This window comes from Thermobia domestica, chromosome 13 (genome assembly GCF_964235325.1).
Source record: "Thermobia domestica chromosome 13, izTheDome1.hap1.1, whole genome shotgun sequence".
NCBI classification, from domain to species: Eukaryota; Metazoa; Arthropoda; class Insecta; order Zygentoma; family Lepismatidae; genus Thermobia; species Thermobia domestica.
Genome location: NC_137466.1, coordinates 112,243,392 through 112,264,949, shown reverse-complemented (window position 1 = coordinate 112,264,949; position 21,558 = coordinate 112,243,392). Strand labels below are relative to the sequence as shown.

Below are 21,558 nucleotides of genomic sequence, written 5' to 3'. Positions count from 1 at the left end.
GGTTATGCTCCGAGATCAAGGTAGACTACAACGAAGATAATGAACGAAAGTTAAGATTCCCATTGAGAATCTGGAAGTTTGAAGCATTACGTTTGTTCGATTCCACTCTAAACTGTAGGTCCATTTTCATATAACCTCATGTAGCCTTGGTGCTGAAATGGGAATGCTAAATTTCAATAAACAAACAAATACGTATATTACAGTGCGGTAAGTTTGGCTGGACAACAATTAGACAAGATATAAAACGAAATTTTGTCCACGGTTATCTCACCAAGGAATTTTAACAAGTTTTGCAATAAACGTATGCTCAGCGAGTGGTTGAAATCAAATTTATGGAACATACATACATCATTATATAATGTTACAATGATTGCATTACCCAAGGAACAGCAAACAAAGAAAGAAGTTCAGTGATCACAAAAGCATTAGCGTTATTTCCTACACTGGAAAGCTTATTGCACGCATACTGAACAGGCGGCTGGAAGGTAAGATAAAAGAGATGATGGAGGAAGATCAATTTTGATTTCAGAAAAAAGACACCGGAGATGCTATTGTTTTAGTGAAAATTGTATCAGAACGAATTCTGACATAAGGGAAGAGTTGTGCTTGTACTTCATCGACTGGCAAAAAGCTATCGACCGGATCAGTTGGATCAACTTCTGAAAATACGTACTTAAAGAAATCAGGGTCAATCGAAGAGAATGACGACTCGTTCGCGACCTGTACATAGGGCAGTGAGTGAAGTTACGTTTGAATACGAGTGAAGGGGAAACCAAACTGTGAAGATTGGAAGAGGAGTCAGACAGGGATGTAGCATGATATCACAATTATGCAATATTTACAGTGAATGCTTAATGAAAGCAGCATTAATGGGAGTTGGAAATTTCAAGGTTAGAGGGCAGATTATCAGGATCAGGTATGCAGATAATACGGTTATTACATCTAGAACCGAAGAAGGACTACAGGACTTAATGGACAAAATAATTAGCACTGGAAAATATGGAATGGAGAATAACATCGAAAAATAGAATGTCATGAGAATATCCCGTGGAAACGCGCCCTTACGGGTGAGAGTAGAATAAAGAAAACTTGAAGAGGTCGATAATTTCAAATATCTGAGAAGTATTTTGACGAGAGACTTACTGTACCAAACAGATTAGGTCAAGAATTGATATAGTCAAAAAGACATTCGACAAGAAAAGATCATTCTTAACTAGCAGACAATATTGGACTAAGGAAGAAACTGGTCAAGTGGTATCTATGGAGTACTGGCCTGGACAGTTTGGAGAGTTAGACATTACGAAAGTTAGAGGGGAAAAAAGTATTTAGAGAGCTTCGAAGTGTGGTGTTGGAGGAAAATGGAGAAGATAAAATGGACGGAAAGAGTAACAAACGAAGATGTTCAAAACAGAAGAGAATAGGATGCTTTCAGTCAGCATACTTCGTTGGAAGGTCAATTGGATTGGTCACGTCATGCGAAGAAATTGTATTTCATAACGCCATAGAAAGATGGAAGGAAAGCGAGAAGTAGGAAGAGCAAACTGATCGAGGATTTGAAAAGTAGAAGAAAATATTGGGAGTTAAAATAAAAAAAGTAAAGACTGAGAAACGTAGAAGAAACATTTCGAGGCCTGAATCTGTAATAATTATTAGGAAATGATGCCAGGTAACTTACATATGAGTCGTATTCTACCTCATGTTTGTACATGAAGTTTGAAGGGCCATGAAATTCTGTGATATGGGTTAAAAAAAAAAAAAGTGTTTTGGTAAAAGAAAGAAATTTACTAGCATTTTAAAATCAACAGTGATGATAACGGTCAAACACAAAATTATAGGTCGAAATATACTAATTCTCGTGAACACAGATAACATACAAAGTTATCTATTAAATCTTATTGTTGACGAAGTTGATAAGGAATAATAATAATAAACTGTGATGGCTGTATATATGTGTTTCAGATTAATGAAATAACTACTGATTGTTAAGGTATTTTTGTGATCATATTGCGTTCCATTAGTTAGAAACACTGGTTACATATATACACAAAACATACTTACGCACGCTACCCACCTGGGTCTACAGACACCCCATTCAGCAAGAACCACCAGGTGCGAGCCTCAACGTGCTCTAGCTAACAAGCGCCTCTTTTTTTACTATTTGAAATTGTCGATTTAATAACACATCGCAGTATCAGTTTAAATGTTATTCCTTCACTGTTTACATTTAGTGGCTCTCAATCTTCGTGCTTCAGTAACTGAAATTTCTTGGCTTTTAGTACTTCGTATCATCTGACATTACAATTGAAACAAATCTTGGAGCTCTATATTGCTTTTAATTTTCATTTAGGTATTGATTTGGTCGTTTATTGAAAGCATGCTATGTGGTATATAACTTGAAGTCATTATATTCTTGTTACATCATTCACATTACATGAAGGTAATTACGATACAGCTAATTAGACAGTTCTTTATTTGAAGCAATTAAAGTGAATCTTAGAGTTTAAAAAAAAGTTTCACATAAATAGATCTTTAAGTAGTTAAAAATTGTTCGGTAATGGTTGTAGAAAACGGCGTTCAACAACATAAAATCATTTTTGTTCAAATGGAAATATATAGGATCTCGTTCTGTATAGTAGAGTTGTTCATTTTGAGGTGGCTCCGGGTTTGGTTCCACATACGTGAGGTAGTTTCGTTAAAAAAATAATTTTTAAAAAACATTGAGCTTCCTCGTGGCTGAGTGGTTAACGTACATACATGCCGTTGGAGTGAGAGACCCGGGTTCGATCCCTGTCGGGAGCTGATGCGATTCGGATCTCACGTTAAGCTGTAGGTCCACGTCTCATATAGCCTCGCTGCTGAAAGAGGCGCTAAAATCAAACTAATCTATATCTAGAAAACCGTTTGGAATTGATACACTGACTACGCATCGATAACCTGAAATCCACCGTGTTGGTTGTAGCATCAGGAATTTTTCTTTATACTGTAATTTAATGGCAATATAGCTTATAGTTAGTGAAATCAAGAAGTGTTTGATATACGCTTGCTTTATGGAGTAAACTCTACAGGATCGAACATTTATCTTGAAATGTTCTCAATGATAGATTAAGGAACGTTAAATATTGTACGAGGGGAAATGGATTGGAATAATTCTGAAGTACCACTAGATCAACAGTGTTGCCAAATCTACATATTAAAACCAAGTTACAATGTTACATTTATTATTCAGTGTTACAAAGGATCACAGGTTTTGGGGGCTTCTCTAACAGCAATACAAAAATGAGACGGATGATCATATGACGTATTTGAAATGAGTAGGCACAAAGTTACAAGGAGTTGAAGATGAATTAACACTCCAACCTTGCCCCCCTTCCCCCCCCAAAAAAAATCAGGTACACTCATGTCCAAAATGATTATCGCATATCTATATCTGTCTTCTTGTAAGAATATAATTTCATAATTATTTTCTAGGGTACTTTTAATACTGATACTATGTGCATAATCAGGAAATGTATATTTGTGCTAAATTTCATAGGAAAAGAACTATAAATACGAAAATTAGAATGAATAAAACAAAATGTTGCTAAATGGACAAAACAAGTTTTATTTTCGTTTTATAGTTCTTATTTACTGCTCTTTTGACATGAAATTTGCCACACACATGTCTTTGTCGATTATACAGATACTAACATTATATAAGAAATACCGGGCGAAATAGTTATCAAACTATATTCCTACAACAACATATTTATAGGCATGCGACAATAATTTTGGACACGAGTGTACATACCAGTGAGTCAAAATTAAATAAATAAATTATTAAATCATATATATATAACTAGCCAAAACATGACCTTGGCTACTTTTTAAACGAAATCGTTGGACTGACCCATACGTAAAAGTCATGAAAGTCACGGGGCACAACCGCTCGCCGGACAGTGACAGGGATCTTTCTCGATCAATCACTGTGATGCTCATATGTAAAATGGGGAAGGCCGGTGATATATCGGAGTTTGATAGGGGCCAGAGAACTTTCTTTTAATGTTTCGGGGTAGTGTCAAATATGCAAAAGTGCGTCATATCCCCCCTTCCTTAGGTTTAAATCATTGTCGGATAATTTTTTAAAAATTTAACCGATATAAGTGTCATGTTTCGTGTATTTTACGCAGAGTTGACTGGGGTATATCAATTTCCGCGGACTTTGTGAGTTGACTTCATTGATGATCTTTCCACTAACGCCGCGACTTTGCATTGTTTATTTTTTGTTGATAATCTAGTTTCTGTTTCCAATGCAAAAGTGTTCTCTTTGGGGGGGGGTGGCTTTCGTCCGAATCAGCTGGAAATCCGTAAACGCCTGTTCCAACGCTTTCCCTGTTCTTGGCCTTTTGTAAACTCAAATGTATGATCACTTGTATCAGCCACTGTTTATACCTGAAATAAAAAAGAAATACATTGTAATTCCGTCATACATATTTACAGATTACATAGTTTATTTTATACCTAAGAGGAAGGGAAGACGGGACTTTGTGTCCGCCGAATATATACCTGTATATAAGTTTCTCTTACGAATTTTTTATACATAGAAAGGAACTAATGTAACAATATTCAACTACAAATTGTATTTGCTAATACATTTCTTAAAACAAGAAAAATGTACAGTTATTTATTTTAGATTACTCAGATCAAATAACGAACGCAATAACGAGACTTATGAATAAGGATCTTAACCCAATTTGAATATTTCGTAATGAAAAATTTACTCTCTTTCGTAACAAGACTTAAGAATGGCTTAATAATAACTGTGCTAAGTCGTTTGTGTGAGAGGGGTGGGAGCGATTAATCAGTAGTATAGCGTTTTCCTTTGGTACTACGGGTCCCTGGTTCGTTCTCAGACCATGTAAGTAGTATGAAATCTTTGCTCTGCGTCCTACGTCCATTACCTGTAGGCTAAATGAGAGGAATAATTTGATAGTGAATTATGAAATAATTCGTAGAATGAGAATGTAGGAGGAAACAAAAGAGCCTCTAAAAAACCCACGGACACTTCATTGTCCACCACAAACTTACATGGTCTGAGATCAAACCATGACCCCGAGCAAAAAAAAAAAAAAAAAAAGTCGTGAATCAAATCCATGACCTCGCACACAAAGGATACATACATGAGAATATTATTTGTGAAAGTGAACCTCACGCTATTATCTGGGTAGTTCCTGACTTATGTATCATTCTTTTAAATAAGTAAGCAGCTTGCTGATTCATTCATTCAATCAGTCACAACTGCTTGTATGTTTCTAACTATTGTTTTTATGCATTGCAGGGAAATATTTGTGAAATACGTGATAACGGAAACATTCTTCAATTAGTTTACATCAGTTAGAAACCGTAAAGAGCAGATTCTTTTCCTATGTTTTTCAAGCAGACACTGTGGAACCGACTGCTATGGTGCCTACCGAAAAATTAACTTAACTTAAATTTTAACTATGGGTTTCGTTACTCAATTATTTACGCAGTTATTTCTGAAATGTAGCAATCAGCGAATAGTTGTTAAAGTAAACTTCGTGATTTTTTTAGCAGGATGTTTGTATATTCCAAAATAAAAAAAAGGTGTGTCTCATTAACCGTTGTTTCAAGGTTTTAATTACTTCGCAAGTTTTCAGAGCTTTTCCTAGCTTTCATAATTTGTAAATTGACTTCTTATTTGTAGTATCTATAACGGTTATTTAGAATCCAGAACTCGGTATTTTTGTATTTTTGAATGTTCTTAAACAAGTTTTAAATTCCAAAGGCATTGAAATGTGCAAACCGAAACAAAATAATAACAACAACGAAATCTTAAATACCAAACTGTGTGATCCTCAAATATGGAATCAGAGATCTGAAGCGCCAATCACGAATACAGAGAAGTCTTTATCCTAACCACATTCATACTTGGTCTAAACTTAATCCATTCTTCAGCCCTGTTCGAGTTCTCAGTCCAAGACCACTTTTTTTTTTTTTTTTTTAAATAACACAAACTGGATTATTCCATTCCGGGGTCCAACGAACTTGAATTTTCAAAATGATTTTTAACAATAAATACATAAGATTTTGAGATACATTATTAATGAATAATAATAAGAAGAAGAATAAAATGGTAATTAATAAAATTTAAAATATAAAAATACCAGCAAAAATCAGACGAAATGGCTTTATAGTTTCTAGAAACGTACACATAAACGGCGTGAACATCAACAACGTGCTGGACGTTAGGATTCGGGGCGAAATTTACTCGAATTTTTGGCAAGTTCCTGAGTTCTCGTTCAGAGGCGTTCGGATTCCGGAGGCAGTACTATAGTTCATTTTTTAAAACGAAATACTAATATTCATGGTATATTATAAGAGAGAAATCTTGAAATGTTAATATAACCACTGGAAAATTAATTACATTGTATCTACAACATTGACAACATGGAATCCGCAATTTTTGAATGATCCTCGTATATAAAAGTCCGAAGGTAAGTATAAATATCCACACTTTCCATTACGTGAAGAAATATAGTAATATATTTATATAGTATAGTATAGAAATATTTTAATAGTAACGTAGTTTTCTTTTATTACCATTTTCATGTCAGTAACTTAGTCAGATTTAGTGTACTTTTAGTAGCACTTGTATTGTGTGAGCACTAGTTTATTTGCGTGTTGTCATATACTTTGGATGCATCTACCTCTTAACATTATTAATATAATTTCTTTTCCTTTTCAGCAATACGTAACAATAAGGACATCCAAGTTCCAAAAACAATACATTATCCTAGGAAGTAGGTGGGTATATTTATCGTCATCCTGCGATGTAAACAACAATTTTTGTTTTTCTATTTTTCTTGATTATCGTAGAATATACATTTGTTTGATTTTAACTATCCCTTTTCGCTCTTAATATTTTAATTAATTATATATTATTATTTTCGTAAACTTTCATTATTTATTTATTGCAAGCATAATAAACATCTAAGTATACTACTTGAGCAAGCTTCCTTAAATATGGTTCCGTATTGATAATTATAAGTATTCCTTGGCTCACCAGAAAACATTTAAAATATACTAGTAGATAGAGTGAAATGTCAATTTATATTTCTCGTGTGGGTTAAATAAACTGTTATACCAATTAATACGCATTTTCATGTGTGCATACGTATTCTTATTAGTATCCTAAATTCAGATAATTGTTTTTATATTTAGTTATTTCGGAATTTCATGTTCAAGGAGATTATAGCAGGTGGAATGAGAATTTGGGAAGAAAGAGCATTTCCCCAAACATGATTTAGTTAATAGATATTCATAGTTTTATTTCCTTTCCTGCTCTCAAATACGAGGGTGGGCTGATAAGTTCTCGGCCCGACCCAGAAGGACTTGAGCTGCAGCATGAAAGTGTGAGGCTATTCAACATAGTCCCCTCGAAGGGCAACACACTTGGCACTTCGATGCTGCAACTTCTCCAACCCCTTAATTAAAAAAAAAAAAAAAAAAAAAGTCTGCAAAAAACTATTCTGCAGCTGTTATCACCTCTTCATCACTGTGAAATTTCTCTCCTTTCAGTGCTGTTTTGAGTTTTGGAAACAGATAATAATCAGAAGGGGCAAGATCTGGCGAGTAAGGTGGGTGGTCAATGCACTGAAACCATAGGTCCCTCAGAAAACCCATTGTTCTGCCAGCCTTGTGGACGGGAGCATTGTCTTGCAAGAACAAGGCACCTCGTGTCAACTTTCCCCGGCGCTTTTCCTTAATAGCGTCCTTTACCTTAGCCAGCAGACTGCAGTAATACTCTGCAGTTATGGTTTGGCCCTTTGGAAGGTAGTCTGAGAGCAAAACACCATCCTTATCCCAGAATATTGAGGCAAGCACCTTCTCGGCGGACTTTTGTGCTTTGAATTTTTTGGGCCTTGGAGATCCTGAGTGGCGCCACTCGCATGACTACTGTTTGGTTTTCCGAATCAAAGTAATGCAACCACGTTTCATCCTGGGTAACAAATCGATTCAAAAAATCGTCCTTGGAGTTCGCAAAATGCCGTAAAATTATCTGCAATGATCTCACACGTTAGCGTTTCTGATCCTCGTTCAAACATTTCGGAATCCATTTCGCGGAAAACTTGCTCATGTCCAATTGATCATGGATTATTGACCCAACACGTTCTTTGGATATGTGCACTTTCTCAGCCATCTCTTGAAGCGAAATCCGTCCGTTGCTCAAAATCAGGTCATGAATCTGGTCCACTTTTTCCGGAGTTGACACTGACACTGGCCTGCCACACCTGTCACCATCTTCTGTTGAAAATTCACCACGCTTGAAGTTCGCACACCATTTCTTCACAGTGGAGTATGAAGGGCACTGTCCACCCAATGTGTCTAGCATGCAACCATGGATTTCCTTGGGCGACTTCTGTTGCAGGAAGAACTACTTCATTACGCCTCGCAACTCCTCTTTGGTAAATTTATCTGGCTCCTCCATGGTTCATTCAATACCTGTAAAATAAAAACCGTTCATGGTAGAATCCTGAAATTTGGTACTTAAATATGTAAAAGATCAACATTTCACATGACATCAATTACATCAGGGTAGTACATTCGGAAGGGGGTCGGGCCGAGAACTTATCAGCCGAACCTCGTATAAATTCAAAATTCTGTAACGTATGTTAACGTTACCTTAAGTATCGTTGATAGCAGATCTTCAGGAATTTTATGAATTTAACTTCTTCAAAATAGGAATAGTAAATTCTTGTTCTTAATTTTAGTAGAAGTTCTTTTTATTTCCAACCTTAAAATATTTTGTCTCTATATCTTATCTTGACATTAGTTATATACAGAAAATAAAATTCTTGTCGCGTGTTATGATATTTCATTGTTTGGAATAAACGAATAATATGAATGAAATCTTTCTAACACGACAGAAATTATATTATAATATAGAAGAAACAAATAGAACACATGTGAAGATATTTATTGTAATATGTAATATCCAGATAAGGAATAGCGTTGCATTGTTGAACTGACTCTTCCTCCGCCTTTGGTTGCATCTCCAATGATCGTTTCATACGTACGTATTAACGGTGTTAATTTATCATGACTATTCTGTGTCAGTCGTGACAGATGTCACAGACAGAGTACTAAAGAAGTCTAAAGGAAACGCAACGAAAATATAAATCAGTGTAGCAGTTCCTTCAGTTTGGAGGGCGATTCTTCTGAAAACAAACGCTGGACCTGTGGCCCAGATATCGCCTTCCATGTCCCGAAAATGCAGAAAAAGCAATATTTTGGTTTGTTTAAAGCACTGCATCAAACCAATATTGACTTAGTCACATTGCACGGTATGCTAATATTCTGTCTTAACTTCATGGAATTCCCAATTTTAACCAAAGTATGATGATAATAATATACATTAGCATGTACGTAAAATTACATTACTTATTAAACACTTCATTTTCCATTGACTTTCAGAAACGATTTGAGCTGATATTTGTATTTGAATTGACTTATTACGTGTACAAGTAAAAATGTAGAATGGGCATTATGACATAGCCCACAGAAAAGCAAGCATTGTCATATTGCACAGAGGATGTTTAGGCTAGGTCCAGTACTATACATCCACAAAGAACTTTGAATGTCTCTGTAGGCTGTAGTATAGAATTAGCATTGTAAAACAATCCATAGTAGGAACTCACAGAAGCGTAGTATTGGTTGTTATAGTACTATGAAAATGATTGTGCAGTATAGTTCCGTTCATAAGAAGCTATAAATAGAGCATACAATATTTAATATTTCTCACAGTGTCATTTAAGCTTTGTGTAAAGCTAGATTTAGATTAAGAAGTATTGAAATGCATAATGTAGTGTCCGTTATTAGGAAGTTATATATTTGTGTAATAAATTATCAAATAGTAATAAATTATCAAACTGATATATGTAGCTTCCCATTATGCAGAAAGTAGGTACAATTTAAGATACTAACGTAGCGCTTTATTTATTTATTTATTTATTTACTTTTTACTAAAACAGAGCTTGATATAAAGGTCTTTGAAATACGCTAAAGCAGTTATGGGACAATAATAACATCTCGCAGTTGTTACGCAGATGGGTGACTGGTACAGTATGTACTCTAATAACAATATATTTTTCTTTTGTAGGTTTCTCGCCTGAAAGATTCGCTCCTAGTAAGCACAGATTCACCTCTTTTCGGCCGTCGGTAAGTATTCAAAGTTAATTTATTTATAGACCATGTATTGCCGTAAACTTGATATTATTATATGTATAATTACACTGTTATATACCATTATACACCTAGTTCAGTTATTTATAAGTATGAACATTTATAACAAACAATTGCTTTTCATAGTAACATTACTTAATAACGTATTATAATCATCAATTACTCAGTAGTATTTAGCTGTGTACTTATTAGTATTACTCTTTCTTTCAGACGCTGAGAAATGGAGATCAAACATAAGAATAAGCTGATAATATTACATTATACTGCCAAGCAACCAGTTTTACATACGTCATCAGTTAACGCTGCCATCGAATGTGAGGTGAAACAACGTACTTAAGTTAGCATAACTTGTAATATGTTTATATCTTGCCAGATGTATGCTATAAACAGCTCCATAATTTAAAAAAATAAGAAATAGAATCTTTATCCAAGAGCATATGTCCGATTCCATAATTCCACATGACAATGTTGCTGTTGTTAACTGCGAATTTTGTTGGAATACATTCAAATTATTAAAACAAATACACTAAAGTAGACAGGATTGATATTGCGCGAGTTTGGAGCTCTCGAATATTGAACGATTCAATGTTCTGTCATTTTTACTGATTTCTTCGTCACTACAAAAACAACATACTTATTGAAAAAAATTAAAAGAATTTATGTTACCTTTCAAACGTCTACAATTCTACTATTTGTTCTGGTACTTTCCGACTCTCATCGGTTTCTTAAAGAGGTATATTTTCTAAAATTTTTACTTCAAAAGGATATTCTCGTCGGAATCATCGTTTCATTATACGATTTCAGATTATTTAAAAAGAATAATATACATGAGAACCAAAATTTCTTTCTACTTTATTATTAATTATTATTATTATTGTACAAATTGCATAGATCTCTGTTATCAGATTTGGTGTTTAATTTTCCAGGAAGTAATTCTAACAAGTACGTATTACTAGTTCATATTTTAGACAAGCTGACTACTTCGTGCCATGCAGCATGAATGAAACAAATGATGATGTGGACAAATATAGAAAGTTAAACGAACATACACTGAAACAAATGATACAAGTATATATCAAATGAACAAACATATATAAGGTAATGCATTTCATTTTAGTAGAGCATTACAACCTGTTATCTTATGATTAATTGTTGATTCAATTTATCTCTAGGTAAAGGTTCAATGGGAGATGGAAGGGCTTTATTTTTTTTTTCCACAACTTTTTTGCCTGGAAAATGTTTAGCATTTTTGAACATTCCAGTTCTAATGAAGAAATAAGTATGTTCTAATTTCCTTTTCACATTATAAGACGAAATGACATTTAATTACTGTATTCTAAAAACAATCAAGAATAAAAGAAAACTGGTTACTCGATAGAAAAGAAAGAAAAAAAGGAAAATCAGTGCACGCAGTGTTCGAACGATTTGTTTATCGAGTTCCAGTAGACGCTTGTTATCGCATCACCACAGGACCGGTATCTGGTCGGATAACGAAAAAGTCAGTTAAAAGGAAGATCACTATATAGGTCTTAAACTGTATATATATCTATATAAATCTTACAGTATTACCCTTTACCAAACATCAAATTTGCAATTCCTTGTACTAGTAGTTCGAAATTCAACATATGATGCCTGTAGTATTCGTCATTATAGTACCTTAGATGTCCATTATCCCATCTGTTTCACTTGTAGAACCCTCCGAAATTTTTTTTTCAGTGATACTGTAGTGCCTTTAGTTTGCAACATTGCATGAAAATGTGGTATTGTATGTTTTTCTTTTACATATACTTGTATATATTTGAAATATGTAATAACCTAATGTAATGCCGTTTGAAAAATAAAACTGTTGGGTTAGCAACACTGTTAACCTTGTTTGTATCACAGAGTATGTCAATGTCTCCCTACGGATATTTCCATGATACAAAAATTCAATGTTTCTTGTTTGTTAATTTACAAAGAAGATACAAATATCAAGATAAATGATTCACCCTCTGTGTATATATTGTTTTGAGGATGTTAAAATTCGAGAGAGAAACTGTTTTAAAAGCATTACTCAAGTTTTGACGATATAACAACAAAAAATCTATGTATAACAACATACCCATTAACATAATATCCAAAACTGCCGTTAACATCTTTAATTTCATAAAATGAACTTGTATTAAGTTCTAATAGCATATCTGAAGCTGACAATAGTGTTTCCAAGTGAAATTTTATTTTAAGAAATGCTTTTATTTATTTACTTTTGTTGGTCAGTTTGGCCTTAGGCAATGTGTTAAGCACATACATCAGAATGTTTAACTTCCAGGTACTTTATAAGCTGGTTAGGCAACCAAATTGACACTAATGATATGTTGGGTTGCATAAGAAATGTCAGTGTAAAATTAATCAAGATAGTCAATCTCGAACTGAAAATATGACTCAAAGGTAGAGAATGTTTTGAAGATATTTTTTAGTTGTAGAATCCACTACAGGAAAACAAAGGTGGTACTTGAATTATAACAACAATTTTTTTTTCTTTTAAAAATCCTGCCTATTATTGGAATAAACCTCCATCCCAAAAACGCTGACTTGCATGCAACTCTAGTTTCAGTATATATATATATATCTTTGAATTTGAATGACTGATTTATCCTCTGATTATTAATTCAATTTATTTCTGAGAGGAAAGTTTCAATATCCATCTATTGAATTTGAATGACGTATCATTCTCTGATTACTAATCGACTTGACCTGTAGTCAAAGTTTCAACATCCATCTCTTGAATTTGACTAACTTATTGTGAATATTACCGCTTCGTTCTTGGAAAGAGAGGTGATGCTACCCATGCGTGATAGGCGCTGATTTACTCGAAAAATATTTTCTCTACGCAATAATCATTGTCAACACTTAAAAGGAACGCGTCATCATATAGTCGTTAGCTGGGACTTGTGTGGTTCTGTAATGCAGCTATTTTGAGAGCGAGGTAATGTAATGTGGAACGAACTATACTGTGAGGGTCAGTTTTGTATGGTGATCTGTGTAAACGCCAACTGCACCGGATTCAGATCTCACGTTACTAGTAGATCGTGTTCTTCATAGCCTCTGTATTGCATAAAGACAAAGTGAAATAAACAAATTAAATTGTAAGATTAAGAACAGCTGTTACAGTGATTGTTCTCTCTTAGAGCGTGTCCAGATTCCCAATTATCACAGCATATGAATTTCAGTTTTTAATTGTCGTCTATTCTATACATGTTCCTTTCTTTAGTCAGGTCCCGGAAACATGTAATCCAATCATTGGCATCCGATTTTAGTATGAGCTTAATGCAATTTGTTATTTCTTTAACCATCGTGGATATCTAATATGATGTTTCCCTTCGCACTTATTGTGTGTCTGGTTTATGTTCTGAAATTTGTCCGAATTCACAATCTTTGGCACATACTAGAACAATAAGAAAACAAAGTAACGCGTGATTATTTAAATTATTATAGGGCTTAACTAAGGAATATTGTAGATGATGCCTTTTCTTATCACTCTGTATTGCTAACACAGAGCATACTTGTTTTAAAAATCTTTCTTTTCAAATTAAGAGTGATTAATCTGCTGTAGCTCCCATTATGAATACCGTACAAAGATGATTTAAATCTATGTTTTATCCCCTTCGTTATCAAGTACTCTTTCAAATAATGTATCAGTCACGTAGGTCGGGAAGTGCGAGAGAATTTCCAAAAAAATCGCCAAGATTTTAGTGTCTCGAATTTGTCGTAAATTCTCTCTATATGCTCCACTGTATAATATCACTTTATAGACCAATCACTTTATGGTGAGGATGGGTTAATACAGTAGATTCACAGTAAAGAAGTTACATTTCCGTAAATTTCTTCAGGTCTTCGATCTGTACATTCTGCGGCTGTATAACTTGCATATGTTATAGAGAGTATTCAATTACAAAAGGAATTAGGTAAAAGTTACCTTCATACGGTAAATGCGGTGAAAGTTACAGCTTATTAATTGAAAGCTGCTTCATCATGTGACCTTGGCCGAGCACTCTTTCACCTAGATTAGTTTCCTTTCAGGGTTGCTTACAGTTTGACATTCTCATAAAGCACATACCCTTCCCAGCGGATAGCGCGTGTGCCTTTCGTGCATGTAATCTCGGGTTCGCCTCTCATTGGGAAATCAAAAATATAATTTTACAATCATTCACTTATCTGGAAGCCATTCGTCTATCGTCTCCTTTAGCCTAAAAGTAATAATCGTAGGACGATGAACTGATATATATATATATATATATATATATAAAACGCATAAGAGGAGGACAAGACGTATCAGAGGATTTAGAAGGTTAACAGTTACTTTTTCCGCCTTTCATTTGAGATTTCTGAATTCGGTTCTCGTTGGGAATGCATACTGATCGCATCTCGCATTACTAAGTTCACGTCTCGTATAATGTCAGTAACGCTGAAAAAGAACCCTTGACTACAACTAATAAACAAAATAATAACGAAGTCAGTTCGTTATTTACTAGTCTTATTCTTCTTTCAGTAATTGCTATTAAGTTGACTTTAGTATCACAGCATTATGTAAAATTGATTTCTAAAGCAAATAAGTCATTTAATGTCATTGTACAATACGTATTTTCATTTTTAACAATAATATTAGGAAGGAAATAAGCAATTTTAAACATTGTAAAAATATACCAAAATCATACACATCAAGTGAAATGTTATTCTGGCAGTTGATTAATTAGTCTGATTTCAGAATGGAACAGTCAAATTTTATATTGGGTGGCTTTAAGAAATATTTAGCAACAAGGGAACATGGAGTAGTGAGTGATAAACTAATTTAGTTGGAAGATCCATCATTCTTGCGATATTCCAAGGTTAGTGACTGCTGAAAAATACCAGAAGTACACACAGTGGTTTAGAAGGAATTCTTTCTAAGAGCTTCTTTCCGCTCAATTTAACTTAATTTCCACCAAAACTCCTTCGTCACTATGCTCTTAACCTAAAAGCGCTAGAACAATAAGTGTGGTCGCATTCCTACGAACAAATTTAGTATGTTGGGTATTGCTTGCTCACTGAGTATAGTGTGATGACATAACACTTTCGTCCATATATGTACAACGGTTTAACATAAAATTACCTTAATTTAAATTTATACTTGAATATTCGAATATTTATATTTTTACCTTTTATGTTCTGTGGTATCTGTAACCAGGTTGGCCTGACCTTATTTTGCTAGAAAACATCTATGAAGCAGTTGAAGTACATATAGATACTGAATTCCAGGAAGTGAATTGTGTGTTCGTCGTTTATTATATAGAGCCTCAGTGCTGTAAAGGGACGTAATCTCCAGACATCTAGTTTTCTGTATATATATATATATATATATATATATATATATATATATATATATATATATATATATATATATATATATATATATAGGGGACAAAAATCTAAAAACACTTCATACAGGACACAGGTAAGTTTGGTCCTCCACTGTACAACACGTGTTGCGGTTGCCGATCGTTTTCAATATGTCATGTGGACCTTCCTCTTCCGTCAGCAGTAACCAGTTCACCTGTGAGTGTCGTGGTGTGTCGTGGCGACCTGACAAACTTCCAAAGAGGCATAATCGTTGGTGCCCGTCTGGTTGGAGCAACAGTGGCGAACATTGTAGACGTATCGAAAGGCACTGTGTCCAATGTCACGAGGGCATACACAAATGACGTCGTTTGCCGATGTCACAAGGGCATTCATGAGCAAACGACGTCTGCAAAGCACAATAGGGGTCGAAAGACAATCCTGTCAGATAAGGACCGAAGGGCATTAAAACGGATTGTAGTAGCTAAAAGGATCATTGCAAAGGAAATTACGTCTGAACTCAATTCCGGCCTACAGAATCCGGTTTCATCAAAAACAGTGCAACGGGAACTTCATAAAATGAAAATTCATGGCAGGGCCGCTATCGCCAAATTCCTGGTAACAGCAGTAACTGCAAAGAGGCGTATCCAGTGGTGCAAGGACCACAAGGTATGGACTCATGAGCAGTGGAAACACGTAATGCGGTCCGATGAATCGACCTTCACCTTGTTTCCAACAACCGGTCGTGTTTACGTATGGAGAACACCGTCGCAGTCCTATGATACAGACTATCTGCTCCCAACTGTAAAGCATGGAGGTGGTTCTGTTACAGTATAGGCAGTGATATCGTGGTTTTCTGCAGGTCCCATCATAGCCCTGCATGGAATGATGATTGCTAAGGCGTATGAGGCCATTTTGGGGGACCAGGTTCTACCCATGGCCTAAATATTGTTCCCTGATGGTGATGGCATCTACCAAGATGATTTGGCACCCTGTCATGCTACAAAAACGGTGAAATCATGGTTTGAGGAGCATGACCAGGAGCTATCACACCTCCCCTGGGTCCCACAATTACCAGATCTGAACATCATTAGGCCGTTGTGGTCTGAGTTAGAAAGGCGTGTTCGGTTTCATTACCCTCCACCAGCATCCCTTAAGGAACTGGAGCATGTTTTGGAGGAACAATGGTACAAAATTACACACAGCACTATTCAGTAGCTGTATACGTCCATTCCACGTCGGATCCAAGCTGTTTTGGACGCAAAAGGAGACCCCACACCATACTAGGTATGATTTTCACACTTTTGTAAGCGTTTTAGATTTTTGTCCAACCCCTGGTTATATATATATATATATATATATATATATATATATATATATATATATATATATATATATATAATATTTGTTTCTAAGGTTATAACTACGTCCATAATTTAATTTTCAGCAATACGCGAATTTTATTTGCATCATGAATGTGATACAGGATAGTCTTTAATAGAAGGAATATCGAATTCTTGAAAAATCGAATAAGCGAGACAACTTTCAACATAAATTTGTATAGAATAATTAATTAAATAAATAAGCGAGGTCGAAATACTAAGAGGAAAGTGAAGCGATATTGCTTGTTTTACTTCGAACTATTGTCTTTTAGGCCAAAGACGAAGGGAAAGAATTCGTGAATATACAGTGTGAGACGAAACTGGAAAACCCGCGGACACGACACTACAGACTCAAGTGGACTATGATTAAACCAATGTTGTCTCGCATCAGGAGTGAGCACTCGACCACTGAACACAGTGCCCATAATACTAAAAGGAAAGTGGGAAAACCCATTTTATGTTTCGTAATACAGTATATTGAAGTCTGCTGTTAAACTATCTACTGACAATAGTTACATGAAATACCCTGTACTCTTGCGTGTAGACCTATAAATGGTTGAAATATTTACCTTTTAATGGCGTGATTCTAGTTTCGTTTCCCGGTCGGTACCGTTTCCATATGGCGTAGATGTCAAACTTTACACTTGAAAAGAAAAATTGTAGATACTCTTTATGTGCAAGTGAAAATGTATTTATTAAATTTAATCTATAGTTGGTTACACTGTCAACCCTCTCGTTCACGTGTTTCCATTCCGCTCCCCATCCCCTTTCCTGATCCTTTATGTAAGAGATAACCGTTGGTACTTTTCAGAGCACGTGCGTGGCTGTCCCTTTAAACAAGGACATATGACCAGGGGAAGTTGTAAACGTTTTCCAACCCATGAACAGAATCTTCAGGAACCGGCTTTCTACATACAGTACGTGCGCGTCTTTCCTGTTTATACAGATCAGATATGTTTTTATTTCATTTCTACATGTTTTTAAAAGAGCACGTATCTGAGTAGAGTTACTTTTGTCTGTGGAAGCATTAAAATTCCAGACTTCTTTTCTTCTTCTTCTTAAAAAAAAAACCTAGATAGTAATTAATTCAACATTTTCGCTGTTTTGTACCAACCTTTTTTTGTTTATGTATGGTTTTATTTAATCTGAAAACCGAATCTAAAATATTAAAATACGTTCTTCAAATGCGATGACATGGAAATTAATTAAAATAAATAAAATTGTTTTTTTAAAAAAAGTTTTCGTGTGTATTGTGGGAAGGAATGGGTTATTCTCAGAACACTGAATCATGCAAGTTTCTTATTTTACTTTATAGTTTAGCCATGGAAATTAAAGAATGAAATAGCGTTGATATGAATGCAAGTAATTTATAGATTCATTTATTAATGTTACCATTTGATTTCAGTGTTAAGTATAATGATCTTCATCGATACAAAGCAATCGACTTTCAAATTATCTTTTAAGAACAATTTCTTTGTTCATCCGAGGAGTGGAACATATTGAAGCTTACTAGTTCATGTGATGAAATGAATTAGGTCTTCATTCTAAATAGGCTACTGTATATTCCTATTTTCTATAATGGCTTCTCCATTTTTTAACCTTTCACGATTATGCACCGAGGCGGTGATAATGAGATGGGTAGTAATGGTGGAATGAAAGAAGTGGAAGGACATGGGAGAACCCCGAGAAAACCCACGCATACGGTATTTGTCCACCACAAAGCTCACTTGGCGCGGGTTGGCATTATACCAGGAACCCCACACACGAGGTAAATGGTCTACCACTGAGCCACTGCGTCCTTCTGGCTTGTCCAATGTTGATGTTACTAGGGAGTTGGGGCGTCCATGTAATTGATTCGAAGGAGGGACTGGGACGATTTTGCTGGTACACAGAACTTCAACTCTGCATAAATATAAACTTCAATTTGAAATTGTCTCATTAAGAAATGTGCGAACTGTTACAATACAAGTACAATAGGATTCCTTGTTATACAAATTTACAGTGACACATGAGATACAAATAAAGAAGAAATATAACACATACAAGGTAATTGATTTAAGATTTTTATTATTTTCATACCCTAGAGGTAGTACAAACTAATGCAGATTTTTTACATGTAAATAGTAGTAATAGATTGGTGAAGACAGTAGAGAGAACTACGCGAAAAGCAAATTTTCATGTATGGGATATGGAGTCACCGTTCCCCATGCAAATGTTATGAATTGACTTCATTAACGACCTGGCCAATATAATCGCTTTATCTATTTATTGCAAGAAACATAATTCATTAATTTTCTTTCGTTCAAAAAAAATTATGGTATGGACTAATTCACGTATGTACACTCATGTCCAAAATTATTGTCGCATAACTATAAATCTTTTGTTGTAAGAATATAATTTGATAATGAATTCGCCCAGTATTTCTCGTAATGTTAGTATGCGTAATTTAGGCAGAAACCATTCCTACTGAAAACTGGTCACCAGCTCTAAATTTCTAGTCGCCAATGGCGACCTGGCGACCTTAAATTTTGCGCCCTGTCTTACATAATGATAAAATAGCTAAACAAAGACCAAAGTGTTTGACAGTATATGTACTAAAGTAAACTTTTGCTTAGATTTATGTAATCTTAATCCATTTACTTTAGTTGACGAAGGCAGTTGGATGAAATATGTCCTTCACATTGACTTTTACTACACGTCAATCATACATCATTCGTGGTTTTCAAGATGGGAATTAGCTTTGTCCTCATTTAAGTAGCTCCTAATTGCCTCACATTATTAGGATAATCAGAAATCGAACTCAAGATTATACTTACCAAAGACGCGACTGTATGAACAATTTGAGTACACTTCACCGTTTTTAATATTTGTGAAGTTACATCGTTTTGTGAACATTTGTTGTTGCATTTAACATACAGTAATAAACTTTTTCCGAACTCTTTTTATTGAACGATTTAGCTGAAGGGTGACTTCGCTCATCCGTAATAAAAAAGTGATATATATGTAATATAGTTTGATAGTTGAGGAGAAAATCAACGGGAACCGATAGGTTGTGTGAGTTCAGGAGGTATGGAGGAAAAGGATCTGATTTTTCTCTTTAGCTAAAGCATTTCAATGTGTTTAAAATGTGATGCTGTTACTTGATTTAGTTAACCAATCTACAGTAAAATAATTTAATAGCTATTCTCAAGAGTTAAACCTTTCACGTTGTTTGTATCGTTTAAGTAAACTAATATGGATATTAGTAGAAATTACTCCCTTAGCGAGCTAGTGGCGGCTCGCTAAGGTAGTCACATAGATTTTTAAAAACAAAATACTATTTTATCTCTACAAGCTAAGAAAAAACTTACCTAGTGTTTTTTTCGTGTGTGTGTGTGTGTATAGCACTTACGTTATTAGGTAAGCTTTGCTTCTCTTAAATTGTAACGATAAAATTTTACGATGGGACTTCCATCAAAAGCCGCCACTGTAAGCAACATGCTAGTAAAATGGTTAGTTGGATTGGAGTTCAGCACCGAGACTATTTACGTATATAACACTTGAATCTGCGGCTTAACATGAAATAAAAAAAAAAGTGAGCTGCCTCCGCGGTGCACCGGGAAATAAACTAGTAAAACTGGTGTATTAATCAAGAGCAGTTGTTCTGTAAATAATATTGCTTTATATATACCATAGCGAAATATATATGTATTTATACGGAAACGACAATCGTAGCGAATAACTTCACATGGATTGCTTAATTTAAATCATTGATATGAAAAAAAAGTTGTGAAAATATGTTTCAGAATAATCGAGTTGTGAATCACGGAAAATTATTAGAAACTTTTATATTCTGAAAAACTTATCATAGCATTAACATTCCAATTCTAATCCGGGATATCAGTTATTAAACGACAATATTACCGCAGACTCATCAATTGATAGGAGTTTTTGCTGCTTCAGTGTATAATACTTCCTCTTCAAACTCCCGGCATTTCAGTTTTTATGGACGAAAGTGAGAGTATGTGTTCAGCCACTGGCGAATTCTCAAAAATTGTATCGCGAAAAGTGTCATTATGCGCCACGACAATTGTTGTTTTGGGGGCACCAGACGAAATTGTATGTTAAACCATCGCATGCTTTACCTAACGCAATATCTCATCTGCCAAAATACTACATGTACGTTTCAGTTATGTGCATTTTATTATTATTATTATTATTTAAATAACAGCTTGAAGAAGAATCACTAGCCAATGGGTGTTTCTAGATTTCTTTTCTCTTTCGTATAAGAAAAAGAAACCAATCCGCTGCGTAGATGTTGCTGAAGGCGAAGACTATTCAGAAACGGATGCAGCTGCCAGCGTTTTGTGTCTTAACCGATCTACAATCATGAGTCCATTTTCCGGACTGGGGCAGGTGCGAGCTGTAGGCACGCGACATAGGAAGGGGGGACAGCTGGCAGTCGGGCAGGTTTTTGGACGGTTTGGCCACTGTGAAATGCGCAGCTGTCTTTCCATAACACTGATTTGCCAACCTGTATCCAAAAATAACAAATTAAAAATTATCTACTTAGTATGCAAGAAATGAAGCAAGAACTTAATATTTT

General features: G+C 34.9%; 1 protein-coding gene across 7 annotated transcripts in view; it reads left to right on the top strand.

The window, feature by feature from the left end:
- Cdk4 (Cyclin-dependent kinase 4) overlaps positions 1-21,558 on the top strand; it is a 326,852-nt gene that overhangs the window by 101,706 nt on the left and 203,588 nt on the right. For 2 of the 7 annotated variants that reach the window (XM_081736276.1, XM_081736277.1), the window contains 3 exons: positions 6,743-6,801; positions 10,157-10,215; positions 10,450-10,558. The exons of 3 other annotated variants lie outside the window; for them this stretch is intronic. The gene's annotated coding sequence lies outside the window, so the exon portion shown is untranslated. The remainder of the gene's footprint in view (positions 1-6,742; positions 6,802-10,156; positions 10,216-10,449; positions 10,559-21,558) is intronic. 2 more of the 7 variants (XM_081736280.1, XM_081736279.1) reach the window with 1 other exon arrangement.